Source organism: Vulpes vulpes, chromosome X (assembly GCF_048418805.1).
Source record: "Vulpes vulpes isolate BD-2025 chromosome X, VulVul3, whole genome shotgun sequence".
Classification (NCBI taxonomy): Eukaryota; Metazoa; Chordata; class Mammalia; order Carnivora; family Canidae; genus Vulpes; species Vulpes vulpes.
In genome coordinates this window covers 48,660,991-48,679,836 of record NC_132796.1, presented here as the reverse complement: position 1 = coordinate 48,679,836, position 18,846 = coordinate 48,660,991, and the positions used below count along the sequence as shown (strand labels likewise).

General features: G+C 41.3%; 1 pseudogene; it reads left to right on the top strand.

The window, feature by feature from the left end:
• The first annotated feature begins 17,846 nt into the window (after positions 1-17,846).
• On the top strand, positions 17,847-18,542 carry LOC112910629 (lipid transferase CIDEB pseudogene; annotated as a pseudogene).
• Positions 18,543-18,846: the final 304 nt, after the last annotated feature.

Here is an 18,846-nt window from a genome sequence, read left to right as displayed (position 1 = left end):
AGATGCTAGTGTCTCTGAAGAGCTTCTCTTTCCATTACAACACGTGGCTGCATTAGATGCCATAAAGGAAGAATTTCCTCTGTTGGGTGGATGTGGGTTACTTCTGGGGAGCTGGGAGTTCAGGTACTCAGTTTAGGATATGAGGAATATGGTTCCTCATGGTGTGGATTTTTGAAGGGATGTAAGAGAAGAAAGGTAGGCTGAAGTTCATGCCCTGTCTTCTATCCTCAGGGATTTGTGATGAGCACATGTTACCTACACTAATGAGAAAGCAGAGGCAGACACAAAGGCCAGTGGGATTGGGGGGAAATCAATTACTGAAACAAGGCCCCAGTCAAACAAGTCTTCAGCAAGGTCATGTTTTAATCTTCTGTTTACCCAGTGATAATCTCCCTAGGCAACTATTTATTTAACAGAAAAGGACAAGGGAGTTCATCATTTTGATTTTATTTATTTGCTTCAGCCATTGGAAGTTGCCCATCATTGAATCATCAGTGATAAATAAAATGTATCATCTGATCTCCCAGACTTATGAGCAAGGATGTGCCAATCACAGCTGCCTCTAGGTGTCTAAGAACGATGCATAAATACAGGAAGGAAGCAAGACAAAGAGCAGAATTTAAAAGCTTCCTGATTAGGAAAGAACTTGCTAAGTAAGCAAAGAGACCCCTCTAATAAAAGCGTGTACTGGAGTGAATATACCACCGTTAGCCTACTCCAGTGATTCAAGGAATCACTCAATCATTAAAAAAAAAAAACTCCCATGATCCTAGGTCTCCAAACCTCTCCCTGACAAATTCATCAATCTCATTGGGAGATGAGGGAATAGTTTGAAATAATCAAGCTCAAGGGCATTGCAACCTTGTGTTACCTTGGCAGACTAGGGAGATAGATACATGCTTCTTGGCCTGAGAACATGAACTATGCAGGAAAGCTCCCCAGGGTGCCCTATTTACAGATAGGGAACCTGAGGCTGTGACAGAACTGACTGGAATCCAGGGTCTTTGACTACAAGCCCAGTGTCCCTGCCATGTCACAATAGTTAATTTTATTTATTAATCATCTCTGTGGATAAAGGAAGAAAGAATTAGTTTGACCAGAGAGTGCTCAGACAATTGAAGGCTTTTAGCACCTGTATTTCCTAATAGACCAGAGGGTTCAAAATAGGAAGGTCCAGGTTTCACTCACAGCCATTACTTAGGTGATCTTGGGCAAGTTGCTTTACTTTTCTGAATCTTAGTTTTGCCATCTTTAAAATGAGAAGAATGCAGGACGCCTGGGTGGCTCAGCGGTTGGGTGCCTGCCTTTGACTCGGGTCATGATCCCAGGATCTGGGATCCAGTCCCACATCAGTCTCCCTACAAGGAGCCTGCTTCTCCCTCTGCCTATGTCTCTGCATCTCTCTCTCTGTCTGTGTCTTTCATGAATAAATAAATAAATCTTAAAAAATAAAATAAAATGAGAAGAATGAACCCTGTTTAGTGGTCTTATGGGCATAGGAGTTGTGCAGATTATCTGAGGTATGGGAAAACTCTGGAGTGATGGTAGTGACAATGGTTCATAGACCACTTCTTGCAACTTTCCCCCCAAAATTTATTAGCGACCAAAGGCTTTTGGTTTTACCTTTTAAATGGCTTTCATTTTGTGTCCACAAACATTTCTTGAACATTTACTATGTGAAGAATATCTTATTAGGTGCTATGAGATATGGAGAGATGTACAATAAGAAATAGACAAAGAATAATGACTAGAATGACAAACACTAGGCTGAGGGGCAATGGTAAGTGAGACTCTGTCTCCAAGGCAAACTTTCAGTTGGCCTTACCTGGATCACTCCTTAAGTCCTCCTTCTAGTGCTAGTTCCTTCAGTGCCCCTTCCCTTTCTACCCATCCTGAATATGCTCAGAATGTACATCAAGTCCAAATTCCTCTGCTTGGTATTCTAGGGTCTCCCTATCCTGGCTCTAGTGACCTTCTCTTTCACTGGTCCCCTGTATCAATCATCCAAGATACTCAGGCCTAGTTCCTTACAGAATCCATTCTTCCCAAATCTCTTATATTCCCAATACTATACTTACTTCAATCTTTGATTCACCTTTTTACCTCTCTATTTTCTTTCTTGTAGTTGGCTTGGTTTTTCATTTTTGGATGTCAACTACAATTCCACTTCTTCTTCCTCAAGGTCTATACCATCTGAATTCCTGAAATCTGAACCACGTAGTTTAGCTCTGAACTATTAAAGGCTCATATGATTCCAAGCTGTTTGACTGCATTCTTAAATGAACCTCAGCATCTTGAATGAAGGAATCAAGTCTTCATGCACTATGCTTTTTGTTTGTTTTTGTTGTGTTGTGTTGTATTTTTGGTTTTGCCTCAAAAATTAGGATATACAAAAAAAAAAAAATTAGGACATGCAGGGACACCTGGGTGGCTCAGCAGTTGATCATCTGGTCTGCCTTTGGCTCAGGGTGTGATACCAGGTCTGGGGATTGAGTCCCATGTAGGCTTCCTGTGAGGGGCTGGCTTCTCCCTCTGCCTGTGTCTCTGCTTCTCTCTCTGTATCTCTCATGAATAAATAGATACAGTCTTAAAAAAAAAAATAAGGACCTGCAATCTGACACTAGTTGGAGTACAATATCCTTTGTTTGCCAACATGTTGACATTTCTGAATTATTAAAATAATTTAAGCAGTTTACTATAGAGATTTTCATCTTGTTTTTTTTAATAATAAATTTATTTTTTATTGGTGTTCAATTGGCCAACATACAGAATAACACGCAATGTTCATCCCGTCAAGTGCCCCCCTCAGTGCAAGTCACCCATTCACCCCCACCCCCCGCCCTCCTCTCCTTCCACCACCCCTAGTTTGCTTCCCAGAGTTAGGAGTCTTTATGTTTTGTCTCCCTTTCTGATATTTCCTACCCATTTCTTCTCCCTTCCCTTCTATTCTCTTTCACTATTATTTATATTCCCCAAATAAATGAGAACATATAATGTTTGTCCTTCTCCGACTGACTTATCTCACTCATCATAATACCCTCCAGTTCCATCCACGTTGGAGCAAATGGTGGGTATTTGTCATTTCTAATGGCTGAGTAATATTCCATTGTGTACATAAACCACACCTTCTTTATCTATTCATCTTTCAATGGACACCGAGGCTCCTTCCACAGTTTGGATATTGTGGACATTGCTGCTAGAAACATCGGGGTGCAGGTGTCCTGGCATTTCACGGCATCTGTATCTTTGGGGTAAATCCCCAACAGTGCAATTGCTGGGTAGTAGGGCAGGTCTATTTTTAACTCTTTGAGGAACCTCCACACAGTTTTCCAGAGTGGCTGCACCAGTTCACATTCCCACCAACAGTGTAAGAGGGTTCCCTTTTCTCCGCATCCTCTCCAACATTTGTGGTTTCCTGCCTTGTTAATTTCCCCCATTCTCACTGGTGTGAGGTGGTATCTCATTGTGGTTTTGATTTGTATTTCCCTGATGGCCAGTGATGCAGAGCATTTTCATTTTTTTTAAATTTTTTTTTATTTTTTTTAAATTTTTTTTTTAAATTAATTTTTATTGGTGTTCAATTTACCAACATACAGAAAAACACCCAGTGCTCATCCCGTCAAGTGTCCACCTCAGTGCAGAGCATTTTCTAATGTGCCTGTTGGCCATGTCTATGTCTTCCTCTGTGAGATTTCTGTTCATGTCTTTTGCCCATTTCATGATTGGATTGTTTGTTTCTTTGCTGTTGAGTTTAAGAAGTTCTTTATAGATCTTGGATACTAGCCCTTTATCTGATGTGTCATTTGCAAATATCTTCCCCCATTCTGTAGGTTGTCTTTTAGTTTTGTTGACTGTATCCTTTGCTGTGCAAAAGCTTCTTATCTTGATGAAGTCCCAATAGTTCATTTTTGCTTTTGTTTCTTTTGCCTTCGTGGATGTATCTTGCAAGAAGTTACTGTGGCCGAGTTCAAAGAGGGTGTTGCCTGTGTTCTCCTCTAGCATTTTGATGGAATCTTGTCTCACATTTAGATCTTTCATCCATTTTGAGTTTATCTTTGTGTATGGTGCAAGAGAGTGGTCTAGTTTCATTCTTCTGCATGTGGATGTCCAATTTTCCCAGCACCATTTATTGAAGAGACTGTCTTTCTTCCAGTGGATACTCTTTCTTCCTTTATCAAATATTAGTTGACCATAAAGTTGAGAGTCCACTCCTGGATTCTCTATTCTGTTCCATTGATCTATGTGTCTGTTTTTGTGCCAGTACCACACTGTCTTGATGACCACAGCTTTGTAGTACAACCTGAAATCTGGCATTGTGATGCCCCCAGCTATGGTTTTCTTTTTTAAAATTCCCCTGGCTATTCGGGGTCTTCTCTGATTCCACACAAATCTTAAAATAATTTGTTCTAACTCTCTGAAGAAAGTCCATGGTATTTTGATATCCTTCTTAAAAACCCTTAGATTAAGCTAATGAACATACAGGCTTGAACACCACTACCTTAATATATGTATGAGAGATTAATTTCAATATGCTGTCATTCATTATGGCTAAGATACTGGATCCACACTGGGATTTTTTCCCCCAAGTGAATAATTTTTAAAACCTTTGCTTTCTACTTTTGATTGCTGTAGTTTTTGGAGAGGGGTGCTGAAGTTTGAGTGGTGGCTGGGTTGAGATCTTCGGTGACAGGGGCTATTGCCAGGAAGGGCAGATCACATATGTCTTCATCTCTGCCTATTTCCTATTTTAGTTTCCACCATCAAGTTCCTGTCATGACTGCACCATGGCCTTGCATTTTGATTCAGCATAAAACATTATGACCTTGGTTGGTAGTCGTCAGACATTTGTATGACTTTCTGAGGGAGAAACCTGAGGGTTTCTTCCCTGAGGGTTTAAGGGAGGCGACTTACCAAAAACATACACAGAAAAAAAAACATACAAAGAGAAGTTATGTATAACTCCAAAACCTTTGAGTTCTTTCCACTTCTGACACTGTACTACTTCACTAAAAATTTTAATAAATAAAAATAAATAACAAAAAATTAAAAAAACACAACTGGGGACAAGAGCTTCCTAGTCAACAAGCATTTATGAAGCACCTACTATACACCTCACTTTTGGACTAGGACATTTACTTAATTTGCTTTTAAATGCTAATGACAATTGCATGAATTAGGTATTTTCATTGTCTTTCTTTAACAGATGAGGAAATTGAGTCTAGAACTTTTTTCCAATCAAACAATTTGCTTATTGGTATGGCTAATAGAAATTAATGTCCTCATCTGTTAAAGGCAAAAAACAGTCAAGGGCTCAGAGATATTGTCAAGAACTAATCTCATTTTATCTATTCTCATCTTCCAGCTGCTCAACAGGTTCCTTTATGTAGTTTATTTAAAAAAACCTTCAAGATTTAACCCCTGTTTTATTTCTCCCTGCTCTTGCTTTCATAATAATATTCTCCAGTTAAGCTGAACTATCTGAGTTCACCTAATTCTTTTACTTCTAGGCCTTTGTAAATGATGATCCTACTGCTTAGGGTACTTTTTCCAACTCTTCCCTTTTGTGTTTGATTCTTTTCACCACTTCCAACAGCTCTCCAATTCATTCACTCATTCATTCATTTAATCATTTATTTGACAACTAATTACTGAACACCTACTCTGTACCAGACTTATGGACACAATGGTAAACTCAATAGTAATATCATCACAGAGCTTACATTATATAGAGGGAAAATAGTCCCAAAATATAAAATAGTTAAATATATATATAGTCTTTTAGTGATGCATACTATGAAGTGAAGTTTGAAGTTTGATCGGAATTGTGTATATGGGATAGAGTTGAAATTTAGATGGAGTAGCCAAGGAAGATCTTCTTAGTGACATTTTACTAAATACATGAAAAAAATTGGGGAAGCAGTCTAGATGTATGAGTAAAGACCATTATAAGTAGGGAGAATAGCCCAATGCAAAAGCCTTGTGTGAGGATTACAACTGGTGCACTGGAAGAATAGTCAGAACTCACGTGTAAGAGTGGTAAGGAGCAAGATAGAAGAAGGAACAGGTGGCTTAGATCATGCTGGGCTATATATACAAGACTGTATGAACTTTGATTTTTACTCTGTGTAAGATGAGATACCATTTCAGGGTTTCAAGCACAGAAGTGACAGTTTAATAGAATCCCTCTGACACTGAGGAAGGACTAAATGCAGGACAAAGGTGGAACCAGGAAGACTAAACAGGAGGCGTAGGATCCAGAAGGTACCAGCAAAGATAGTTAGAAGTGGTTGTATTAGATATCAACTCTTCCAAAAAGCCTTGTTCTTCCCCTGAGGCTGGAGTATATGCTACCATCCTCTGACTTCCAAAAACTCCTGTATTTCTGTCTCAAATCAAAGGGATTATGGTATCTGTTTCATTCAAGTTCTTCCCCTATAATGTGAGATCCTTGAAGTCAGTGACTGCGATTTTATTAACTTTTTTTCATTTTTACCTTTTCTTCTTTAGGAAGGAGCACATGGTATGAGATAAAGTGTTCAGTATGTATGTAATAAATAAATTAAAGAGTCCCCAAAATAAGTAGTAGAAGTTAGAGCAGATTAAAGGGGTCAAATCCAAATAAAATCTTTCTACCATCATTGGCTGTAAGCACAGAGCTAGACAGTTATCTCATCTGCTCCTGTAGAACTAGCAATGACTCTGGGCCCTGTATCATTCATTTCTCTCTATTCTGACATCCAATCCTTTACAGGATTAAACATTCTTCACCCTTCTAAAGCCATCTTAAATACCTTCTTTTGCTTGGTGACATCCTTGTTCCTGTCAATGCCTACAATTCAACTTGTCACACACACTATGTGTCCCCAGGACTTGATTCAAGCTTCACTTGGTAGTATTTCTACATATGCCCAGCAGAAAGTAGGCAGTATGTATCTGCCTTCCACTCCAAACTCCAAAGGAGCACTACCTTATCTTAGTATATATGCTGCTGAAGCGAACACAGCTCTACTTTATCTATTTTGTCTTGTCATAACTGCATAGTATCCCTCAAATTGGTCCTTTGATTCAGTTTGGGAGACTATATATCATTATTAGAAAATTCCAGTTCACATTAACCATAGTAAAGTCTCTGAATAGTACTATTTTAAAATAGATTTTTTAATGAGACACGACACACATACAAAAAAAGTGCACAAATCTTGATAGTACAACTTTAAAAATGTCCACAAAGTGAACACATGCATGTAATTAGCGCATTAAGAAACAGTATTGTAAGTTTCAAGAAGCCCTTCTTTGAGTACCTTCATAATTTCTATAGCTTCCCAGTGGCAACCACTATCCAAACTGCTAGCACTATATTATTGTCTATTTTCTGACTTCACAAATAGAATTTTACAATTTACAACTCTCTTCTTTTGTCCAACATTTTGTGTATGATTAATCCATGTTACTGTGTATAGCAATACATGCTCATCTTCATTGCCATGTAGCATTCTATTGTATGAAAAGATTACATTTTATTTATACATTATAACTTTTTAATTTACAAAGAAATTTGCAAATACTTCTTATTGAATCCTATCCATAAGTAAAAAATGAAAATATTTTCATTAAGTACATTTTTTAAAGTTTTTATTTTAATTCCAGTTAGTTAACATAGAGTATTATAATACTTTTGGGTGTACAATATATACTAATCCAACAATTCTATACATTACCTAGCGCTCAATACAACAAATGGACTATTAATACTTACCACTTATTTAACATATCCACTCACCCCCCTCTTTGTTAACCATCAGTCTGTTTCTTGGTTTGTCTCTCACTCTCTCCTGTTCTTCTCCCTTAGCTTTTCTGTTTTGTTTCTTAAATTCCAAATATGAGTGAAATTATATGATATTTGTTTTTCTCAGATGAATTTGTTTTGATTAGCATTATAATTTCTAGCTCCATTCATGTCATTGCAAATGACAAGATTTCATTCTTTTTATGGCTGAATAATATTATATACAATATATAAATATATATATATGTACAAAGAAAATGTTATATATATAATGTCCATCAGTCAATGGACACAGTATGCTTCCATATCTTGGCTATTATAAATAATGCTGTTACAAAGTCAAGGGTACATGCATCTCTTTGAACAAGTGTTCTTGTATATTTGGGTAAATATCCTGTACTATGATTACTAAATCATAAGGTAGTTCTATTTTTAAATTTTGAGGGACCATCACACGGTTTTCCACAGTGGATGCAAAAATTTGCATTCCTACCAAGATTGCAAGAAGGATCCCATTACTTCACATCCTCAAACACCTGCTATTTCTTGTGTTAATGATTTTAGCCATTCTCAGACATGTGAAGTGATATCTCCTTTTTTAATTTTTTTTATTGGAGTTCAATTTGACAACATATAACATAACACCCAGTGCCCATCCTGACAAGTGCCCCGCTAAGTGACCATCACCCAGTCACCCCAACCCCCCGCCCATGTCCCTTCCACTATCCCTTGTTTGTTTCCCAGAGATAGGTGTCTCTCATGTTTTGTCACCCTCACTGATATTTTCACTCATTTTCTCTCCTTTCCATTTATTCCCTTCCACTAATTTTTATTTTCCCCAAATGAAAGAGACCATATAGTGTTTGTCCTTCACCGATTGACTTATTTCACTCAACATAATACCCTCCAGGTCGATCCACGTTGAAGCAAATGGTGGGTATTTGTCGTTTCTAATGGCTGAGTAATATTCCATTGTATACATAGACCACAAATTCTTTATCCATTCATTTTTGATGGACACCGAGGCTCCGTTCACAGTTTGGCAATTGTGGACATTGCTACTAGAAACATCGGGGTGCAGGTGTCCTGGCATTTCACGGCATCTGTATCTTTGGGGTAAATCCCCAGCAGTGCAATTGCTGGGTCAAAGGGAAGATCTATTTTTAACTCGTTGAGGAACCTCCACACAGTTTTCCAGAGTGGCTGCACCAGTTCATATTCCCACCAACAGTGCAAGAGGGTTCCCCTTTCTCCATTCCTCTCCAAAATCGTTTGTTACCTGCCTTGTTAATTTTCCCCATTCTCACTGGTGTGAGGTGGTATCTCATTGGGGTTTTGATTCGTAATTCCCTGATGGCAAGTGATGCAGAGCATTTTCTCATGTGCTTGTGGGCCATGTCTATGTCTTCTTCTGTGAAATTTCTGTTCATCTCTTTTGCCGATTTCAGGATTGGATTGTTTCTTTCTTTGCTGTTGAGTTTAATAAGTTCTTTATAGATCTTGGAAACTAGCCCTTTATCTGATACGTCATTTGCAAATGTCTTCTCCCATTCTGTAGGTTGTCTTTTAGTTTTGTTGACTGTATCCTTTGCTGTGCAAAAGCTTCTTATCTTGAAGAAGTCCCAATAGTTCATTTTTGCTTTTGTTACCTTTGCCTTCGTGGATGTATCTTGCAAGAAGTCACTGTGGCTGAGTTCAAAAAGGGTGTTGCCTGTGTTCTCCTCTAGCATTTTGATGGAATCTTGTCTCACATTTAGATCTTTCATCCATTTTGAGTTTATCTTTGTGTATGGCGAAAGAGAGTGGTTTGGTTTCATTCTTCTACATTTGGATGTCCAATTTTCCCAACACCATTTATTGAAGAGACTGTCTTTCTTCCAGTGGATAGTCTTTCTTCCTTTATCGAATATTAGTTGACTATAAACTTCAGGGTCCAATTCTGGGTTCTCTATTCTGTTCCATTGATCTATGTGTTTGTTTTTGTGCCAGTACCACACTGTCTTGATGACCACAGCTTTGTAGTACAACCTGAAATCTGGCATTGTGATGCCCCCAGCTATGGTTTTCGTTTTTAAAATTCCCCTTGCTTTTCGGGGTCTCTTCTGATTCCACACAAATCTAAAAATAATTTGTTCTATCTCTCTGAAGAAAGTCCATGGTATTTTGATAGGGATTGCATTAAACGTGTAAATTGCCCTGGGTAACATTGACATTTTCACAATATTAATTCTGCCAATCCATGAGCATGGAATATTTTTCCATCTCTTTGTGTCTTCCTCAATTTATTTCAGAAGTGTTCTATAGTTTTTGGGGTATATATCCTTTACCTCTTTGGTTAGGTTTATTCCGAGGTATCTTGTGCTTTTGGGTGCAATTGTAAATGGGACTGATTCCTTCATTTCGCTTTCTTCAGTCTCATTGTTAGTGTATAGAAATGCCATTGATTTCTGGGCATTGATTTTGTATCCTGCCACGCTACCAAATTGCTGTATGAATTCTAGCAATCTTGGAGTGGAGGCTTTTGGGTTTTCTATGTAGAGTATCATGTCATCGGTGAAGAGGGAGAGTTTGACTTCTTCTTTGCCAATTTGAATGCCTTTAATGTCTTTTTGTTGTCTGATTGCTGAGGCTAGGACTTCTAGTACTATGTTGAATAGCAGTGGTGAAAGTGGACATCCCTGTCTTGTTCCTGATCTTAGGGGAAAGGCTCCCAGTGCTTCCCCATTGAGAATGATATTTGCTGTGGGCTTTTCTTAGATGGCTTTTAAGATGTCGAGGAATGTTCCCTCTTTCCCTACACTCTGAAGGGTTTTGATCAGGATTGGATGCTGTATTTTGTCAAATGCTTTCTCTGCATCTATGGAGAGGAACATATGGTTCTTGGTTTTTCTCTTGCTGATATGATGAATCACATTGATTCTTTTACGGGTGTTGAACCAGCCTTGTGTCCTGGGGATAAATCCTAATTGGTCATAATAAATAATTTTCTTAATGTATTGTTGTATCCTATTGGCTAGTATCTTGTTGAGAATTCTTGCATCTGTGCTCATCAGGGATATTGGTCTATAATTCTTCTTTTTGGTTGGCTATATGGTTGTGGAATTAAGGTGATGCTGGTCTCATAGAAGGAGTCTGGAGGTATTCCATCTCTTTCTATCTTTCTGAGCAGCATTAGTAGAATAGGTATAATTTCTTCTTTAAACGTTTGCTAGAATTCCCCTGGGAAGCCCTCTGGCCCTGGACTTTTGTGTCTTGGGACGTTTTTGATGACTGCTTCAATTTCCTCCCTGGTTATTGGCCTGTTCAGGTTTTCTATTTCTTCCTGTTCCAGTTTTGGTAGTTTGTGGCTTTCCAGGAATATGTCCATTTCTTCTAGATTGCCTAATTTATTGGCCTATAGCTGTTCATAATAAGTTTTTAAAATCGTTTGTATCCTTGGTGTTGGTAGTGATCTCTACTTCCTCATTCATGAGTTTATTATTTTGAGTCTTCTCTCTCTTCTTTTTAATAAGGCTGGCTAATGATTTATCTATCTTACTAAATCTTTCAAAGAACCAACTCCTGGTTTTGTTGATTTGTTCCACAGCTCTTTTGGTCTCCATTTCGTTGAGTTCTGCTGGAACCTTAATTAACCCTCTTCTTCTGCTGGGTGTAGGATCTATTTGCTGTTTTTTCACTAGCTCCTTTATGTGTAAGGTTAGCTTTTGTATTTGAGAACTTTCCAGTTTTTGAATGGAGCTTGTAATGCGATGTATTTCCTCCTCACGACTGCTTTTGCTGCGTCCCAAAGATTTTGAACGGTTCTATCTTCATTCTCATTAGTTTCCATGAATCTTTTTAATTCTTCCTTAATTTCCTGGTTGACCCTTTCATCTTTTAGCAGGATGGTCCTTAACCTCCACGTGTTTGTGGTCCTTCCAAACTTCTTGTTGTGATTAAGTTCTAATGTCAAGGCATTATGGTCTGAGAATATGCAGGGGACGATCCCAATCTTTTGGTATCGGTTCAGACCCGATTTGTGACCCAGTATGTGGTCTATTCTGGAGAAAGTTCCATGTGCACTTGAGAAGAATGTGTATTCAGTTGAGCTTGGATGTAAAGTTCTGTAGATATCTGTGAAATCCATCTGGTCCAGTGTATCATTTAGCGCTCTCGTTCCTTTGGAGATGTTGTGCTTAGAAGACCTATCGAGTATAGAAAGAGCTAGATTGAAGTCACCAAGTATAAATGTATTATTATCTAAGTATTTCTTCAGTTTGGTTATTAATTGATTTAAATATTTGGCAGGTCCCACATTCGGGGCATATATATTGAGGATTGTTAAGTCCTCTTGTTGGATAGATCCCTTAAGTATGATATAGTGTCCCTCTTCATCTCTCACTACAGTCTTCGGGGTAAATTTTAGTTTATCTGATCTATGGATGGCTAACCCTGCTTTCCTTTGAGGAACATTTGAATGGGAAATGGTTCTCCAACCTTTTATTTTAATGTTGTAGGTGTCCTTCTGTCTAAAATGAGTCTCTTGTAGACAGCAAATAGATGGGTCCTGCTTTTTTATCCAGTCTGAAACCCTGTGCCTTTTGATGTGGTCATTAAGCCCGTTCACGTTTCTGAATTTCAGAAAGCCAATTCAGAAGCAGTATTATACAGGTTTCAATAGTAATATTGAAAGATATGAGTTTATTGTCATCAGGATACCATTTGAGTCCGTGTTTTTGTGGATTGTTGCATTGGACGTCTTCTTAAAGGGGAATTTTAAGAGTCCCCCTTAAAATTTCTTGCAGAGCTGTTTTGGAGTTCACATATTCTTTCAGTTCCTGCCTGTCTTGGAAGCTCTTTATCTCTCCTTCCATTTTGAATGAGACCCTTGCTGGATAAAGTATTCTGGGTTGCATGTTCTTCGCATTTAGGACCCTGAATATATCCTGCCAGCCCTTTCTGGCCTGCCAGGTCTCTGTGGAGAGGTCTGCTGTTACCCTAATACTCCTCCCCATAAAATTTAGGGATTTCTTGTCTCTTGCTGCTTTAAGGATGTTCTTATCTTGGAATTTGCAAGCTTCACTATTAATTGTCGAGGTGTTGAATGGTTTTTTTTTTATTTTAGGGGGTGATCTCTCTGTTTCCCGGATCTGAATGCCTGTTTCCCTTCCCAGATTAGGAAAGTTTTCAGCTAGGATTTGTTCAAATACATATTCTGGCCCTCTGGCCCTTTCGGCGCCCTCGGGAACCCCAATTAAATGTAGGTTTTTCTTCCTCAGGCTGTCATTTATTTCCCTTAATCTATCCTCATGATCTTTTAATTGTTTGTCTCTTTTTTCCTCAGCTTCCCTCTTTGCCATCAACTTGTCTTCTATGTTACTCACTTGTTCTTCCACCTTGTTAACCCTAATCGTTAGGGCTTCTATTTTGGATTGCATCTCATTCAATTGATTTTTAATTTCTGCCTGTTTGGATCTAAATTCTGCAGTCATGATGTCCCTTGAGTCCTTTATGCTTTTGTCCTAGAGCCACCAGTAGCTGTGTAATATTGCTTCTGAATTGGCTTTCTGAAATTGAATTGTAATCCAGATTTTGTAACAGTGTGGGAGAGAGGACTATTTCTGCTTCTTCCTTTTGTGGTGAGGTTTTCCTTCTAGTCATTTTCCTGAGTGCAGATTGGCCAAAAACATGTTGTATTGGGAAAGGAAAAAAAAAGAGGAGAGAAAGAAGGAAGGAAAAGAGGAAAAAAAAGAAGAAAGAGAAGAAAAAGAAAGAAAAAGAAAGAAAGAAAGAAAAGGGTGGGGGAAGCAAACAGAAATCAAAAAGCAAAAAAAAAAAAAAAACACGGGGGAGTATCTTCTGATTCTGTATACTTTAAGTCCCTTGACTTCCCCTGGAACATGTCCATCTAGTTGGTCTTCTGGGGGAGGGGCCTGTTGTGCTGATTTTCAGGTGTTAGCACTTGGGGAACTGCTCTGCCCCCTTCCTGGTGCAGGGCTCAGTGGGGGTTGTTTACCCCATGAGGCCCCAGGAGAAACAACCCCAGTGGCAGGGGCCAGCCCTGTCGCCCTGGATTCAGCCCCCACAGTAACTATGGAGCTCTCTGTCTGCAGGGCCTGGAGGGTCCGGGGCGAGTCCGGGGCGGGTCCGCTGATCTGCTCTGCTCAGGGCAGGAGCGTCCTTGCTGTCCTGGGCCCTCCCGGCCTCTGCCTTTCCCGGGGGGATGTCGGATCCTGGGCTGTCCAGGCGCCCTGTGCTCCCGGGCCTGCGCTGTTGGATTCGCACTTTGGCTGTGAAGCCCCCTCCACGGAGCCTCTGCTCGAGCCCCTCGGAGCTGCTCCCGGAGCCGCACAGCCCCCTCCGTGCAGAGCAGCCATCCGAGCCCCTCCAATCTGCTCCTGGGTCAATGCGTGCGCGTGCTGCAGCCCTTTAGGGAGCTCCATGCACTCTCCTGGGCGTGCAGGTGTCTCTTAGTGTCCCAGGGAGCCTGAGGGCATCCCCGCCCCTTCAGGGGTCTTGCTCTAACTCTCTGCGGACCCCTTTCTGCCCGGGAAGATTGGTGAAGCTCCTGCTTCTCCGGGACGGAGCTCTCCTGTCCTGGGGACACTCGCCCTGGCCTTCGCCCGGCTCGTCGCGGGGCCCCACCCCCTTGGATGCCTTTTGTTTCTTTATTTCTTTTTTTCCCATCTTCCTACCTGGATAGAAGCCGAACTCTTCTCACTGTAGCGTTCCAGCTGTTGTCTCTTTAAATCTCAGCTGAATTCGTAGATTTTCAGGACGATTTGAAGGTTATCTAGGTAATTTGGTGGGGACAGGTGATTTGGGGACCCTACTCTTCCACCATCTTGCCCCTCCTCCATTCTGCTCAAATCCTTATTAACTCTCTTCTGCTCAGTGTAGTATCTATTTGCTCTTCTTTCTCCAGCTCCTTTAGGTGCAATGTTAGCTTTTGTGTTTGAATTCTTCGCAGTTTTTGGATGGATGATTCTATTGCGATACATTTCCCCCTCAGACCTGCGTTTGCTGTTTCCCATAGATTTTAAACGGTTGCATCTTCATTCTCATTAGTTTCCATGAATCTTTTTAATTCTTCCCTAATTTCCTCGTTGACCCTTTCATCTTTGAGCAGGATGGTCCTTTACCTCTACGTGTTTGAAATCTTTCCAAACTTCTTCTTTTGATTTAGTTCTAATTTCAAGGCATTATGGTCTGAAAATATGCAGGGGACGATCCCAATCTTTTGGTATTGGTTAAGACCTGATTTGTGACCCAGTATGTGGTCTATATTGGAGAAAGTTCCATGTGCACTGGAGAAGAATGTGTATTCAGTTGCGTTTGAATGTAAAGTTTTGTAAATATCTCTGAAATCCATGTGGTCCAGTGTATCATTTAAATTTCTTGTTTCTTTGGAGATGTGCTTAGAAAATATGTCGTTTGTAGAAAGCGCTAGATTGAAGTCACCAAGTATAAGTGTATTATTATCTAAGTATGTCTTAACTCTGGTTATTAATTGATTGATATACTACGCAGCTTCCACATTTGGGGCATATGTATTGATGATTGTTAAGTCCTCTTGTTGGATAGATCCTTTAAGTATGATATATTGTCCCTCTTCATCTCTTACTGCAATCTTCTGGATAAACTTTAATTCATCTGCTATGAGGATGGCTACCCCTGCTTTCTTTTGAGGAACATTTGAATGGTAAATGGTTCTCCAACCTTTCATTTTCAGGCTGTAGGTGTCCTTCTGTCTAAAATGAGTCTCTTGTAGACAGCAAATAGATGGGTCCTGCTTTTTTATCCAGTCTGAATCCTTGTGCCTTTTGATGAGGTCATTAAGCGCATTCACGTTCAGAATTACTATTGAAAGATATGAATTTAGTGTCATCATAATACCTATTTAGTCCCTGTTTTTTTGGATTGTTTCCTAGGGCTTCCTCTTTCTATTTCAGAGTCCCCCTTAGTATTTCTTGGAGAGCCGTGTTTTTGGTCACATATTCTTTCAGTTTCTGCCTATCTTGGAAGGTGTTTCTCTCTCCTTCTATTCTGAATGAGAGCCTTGCTGGATAAAGTATTCTTGGCTGCATGTTCTTCTCATTTACGACCCTGAATATATCCTGCCAGCCCTTGCTATCCTGCCAGGTCTCTGTGGAGAGGTCTGCTGTTATCCTAATGCTTCTCCCCTTAAAAGTTAAAGATTTCTTTTATCTTCCTGCTTCAAGGATCTTCTCTTTATCTTTGGAATTTGCAAGTTTCACTATTACATGTCGAGGTGTTGAGTGGTTTTTATTGATTTTAGGGGGGGATCTCTCTATCTCCTGGATATGAATGCCTGTTTCCCTTCCCACATTAGGGACGTTCTCAGCTATGATTTTTCAAATACACTTTGTCATCCTCTGTCTCTTTTGGTGCCCTCAGGAACCCCAATTAAAGTAGATTTTTCCTTCTACGGCTGTCATTTATTTCCCTTAACCTATCCTCATGATCTTGCAATTGTTTTTCTCTTTTTTCCTCAGTTTCCCTCCGTGCCATCAACTTGTTTTCTATGTCACTCACTCATTCTTCTACCTCGTTAACCCTCCTTGTTGGGACCTCCAGTTTTGATTGCATCTCATTTAATTGATTTTTAATTTCAGCCTGATTAGATCTAAATTCTGCAGTCATGACGTCTCTTGAATCCTTTATGCTTTTTTTCTAGAGCCACCAGTAGCTTTATAATTGTGCTTCTGAATTGGCTTTCTGACACTGAAAAGTAATCCAAATTTTGTAACTGTGGGAGAGAGGACTGTTTCTGATTCTTTGCTTTTAGGTGAGTTTTTCCTTCTAGTCATTTTGCTCAGTACAGATTGGCCAAAAACAAGTTGTAATGGAAAAAGGAGGAAAAAGAAAGATGAAGAAAAAAAAAGAAAAAAGGGGGGTGGGAACAAACAGAAAACAAAAAGCAAGGGATTGTATCCTCTGATTCTATATACTGTAAAGCTTTTGACTTCCCCTGGAACTTTCCAGTGCTGCTTGGTCAATAACTTGCTTTTCCCCTATCCTTCTAGCTGGTCTTCTTGGGGAGGGGCCTGCTGTGCTGATTCTCAGGTGTTTACACCAGGGGGAGCTGCCCAGCCCCCCTGCCAGGTGCATGGCTCAGTGTGAATTGTTTATCCTATGAGGCCCCCTGCTCAGTCCCAGGTACAAGGTGACACCAGGAGGAGCAACAACAGTTGTGGTTGCCAGCTCTCCAGCTCTGGAGTCAGCTCCCTCAGTAACTCCCGCAGCTCCCAGTTTGCAGGGGCCTGGATGCTCCATGGTCGGCAGTCACCGATCTGCACAGCTTGGGGCAGCCCAGTGGCAGGAGCGTCCTTGCTGTCCTGGGCCCTCCCGGCCTCTGCCTGTCCTGAGGGTAACGATGGACCTTTGCCTGTGTCTCCCAGCGCCCTGGGCTCCAGGGACTGCACCGCTGGAATCACGCTCCTGGGCCTGGGTCCGCACAGCCCCCTCTGCATGGAGCCACCACTTGAGCCGGGCAGAGCTGCTCCTGGGGCCTGGCTGGTCGCATGCTGCAGCCCCTTAGTGAGCTCAGCCGCGGGGTGTGGTGTGCTCTCCCCTGCAGGTGCAGTTCCTTTGTTAGTGCCCCTGGGAGCCTGAGGGCCCCTGCTGTGATCTTGCCCGAACTCCCTGTGAGAGCCCTTCCATCCGGGAAAATCGGTAAAGCTCCTGCTTCTCTAGGTCGGGCTTTCCTGTCCTGGGGGCACTCGCCGCGGGGCCTTAGCCCAGTTCCTCACGGGGGCCCCTCCCCCTTGGATGCTTTTTTATTTCATTATTTTTTTCTGTCTTCCTACCTTGATAGAAGCGTGAATTCTTCTCACTGTACCATTCCAGCTGTTTTCTTTAAATCTCAGATGGAATTCATAGGTTTTCAGGATGATTTGAAAGTTATCTAGGTTAAGTTGGTGGGGACAGGTGACTTGGGGACCCTCCTCCTCTACCATCTTGCCCCGCCACTCTGGATTCTTTTCTTAATCTCTCTTTCTGGAACCACCCAGCCTAGAACTCACTGGGAGAAGCAACTCCCCTGCTCCTTCACTCCACCATGGAGTACCTCTCAGCCCTGAACCCCAGTGGCCTGCTCAGGTCAGTATCCAATATGAGCTCTGAGTTTGGCCGGAAAGTCTGGACTTCACCTCCACCACCCCCAGCGACCCTTCCAAGTCTGTGATCACAAGCGGATGGTCTGACAACTGCCACCTGCCAGGAACTGCTGGACAAGGCAACAGAGGCCCTCCTGCTGAGTGGGATGCTAACATTGGTGCTGGAGCAGGATGGGACTGCTGTGGAGAGTGAGGACTTCTTCCAGCTTTTGGAGGATGACACATGCCTGATGGTGCTGGAGTGTGGACAGAGCTGGAGCCCCAGCAGGAGTGGGATACTGTCATATGGCCTGGGCCGGGAGAAGCCCAAGCACAGCAAAGACATCGCCCGCATCACTTTCAACGTATACAAGCAAAACCCTCGAGACTTCTTTGGCAGCCTCAAAGTCAAAGCCACATTCTACGGGCTCTACTCCATGAGTTGTGATTTTCAAGGACTTGGCCCAAAGAAAGTACTCAGGGAGCTCCTCCGTTGGACATCTGCACTGCTGCAAAGCCTAGGCCACATGCTCCTGGGAATTTCCTCCAGCCTTCGCCACCTAGTAGAAGGGGCCGAGCAGTGGCATTGGCAGTGGCAGGGTCGCCTCCATCCCTACTGAGAAGGGCCTCTGAGCTGCTCTCTGCCCCTAGACTTGTTCCAAGACACACTGTAAGGACTCTGACAGCATCGGCTTTGGAGATCTGAGGATAGTGCAGATAAAACAACTCACCCAATTTCCCCATGGTCTTCTGACCCCACTGCAACAGGTCCCATCAGCATAAGGCTTTATACCTCTAGCCTATACCCTTTCCTGAAGAATACTGTCTCTTCCTAGCCATCTTTCCAGCTTCCCCCTTACCCTAAAAGGCCACAATCCCATCCCCAAGCATCTTGATTCCACTCTGACCATTGCTACATCTAGATTTCTTGCAATTCCTCCTGTCCCTAAACTTCCCAGTGCA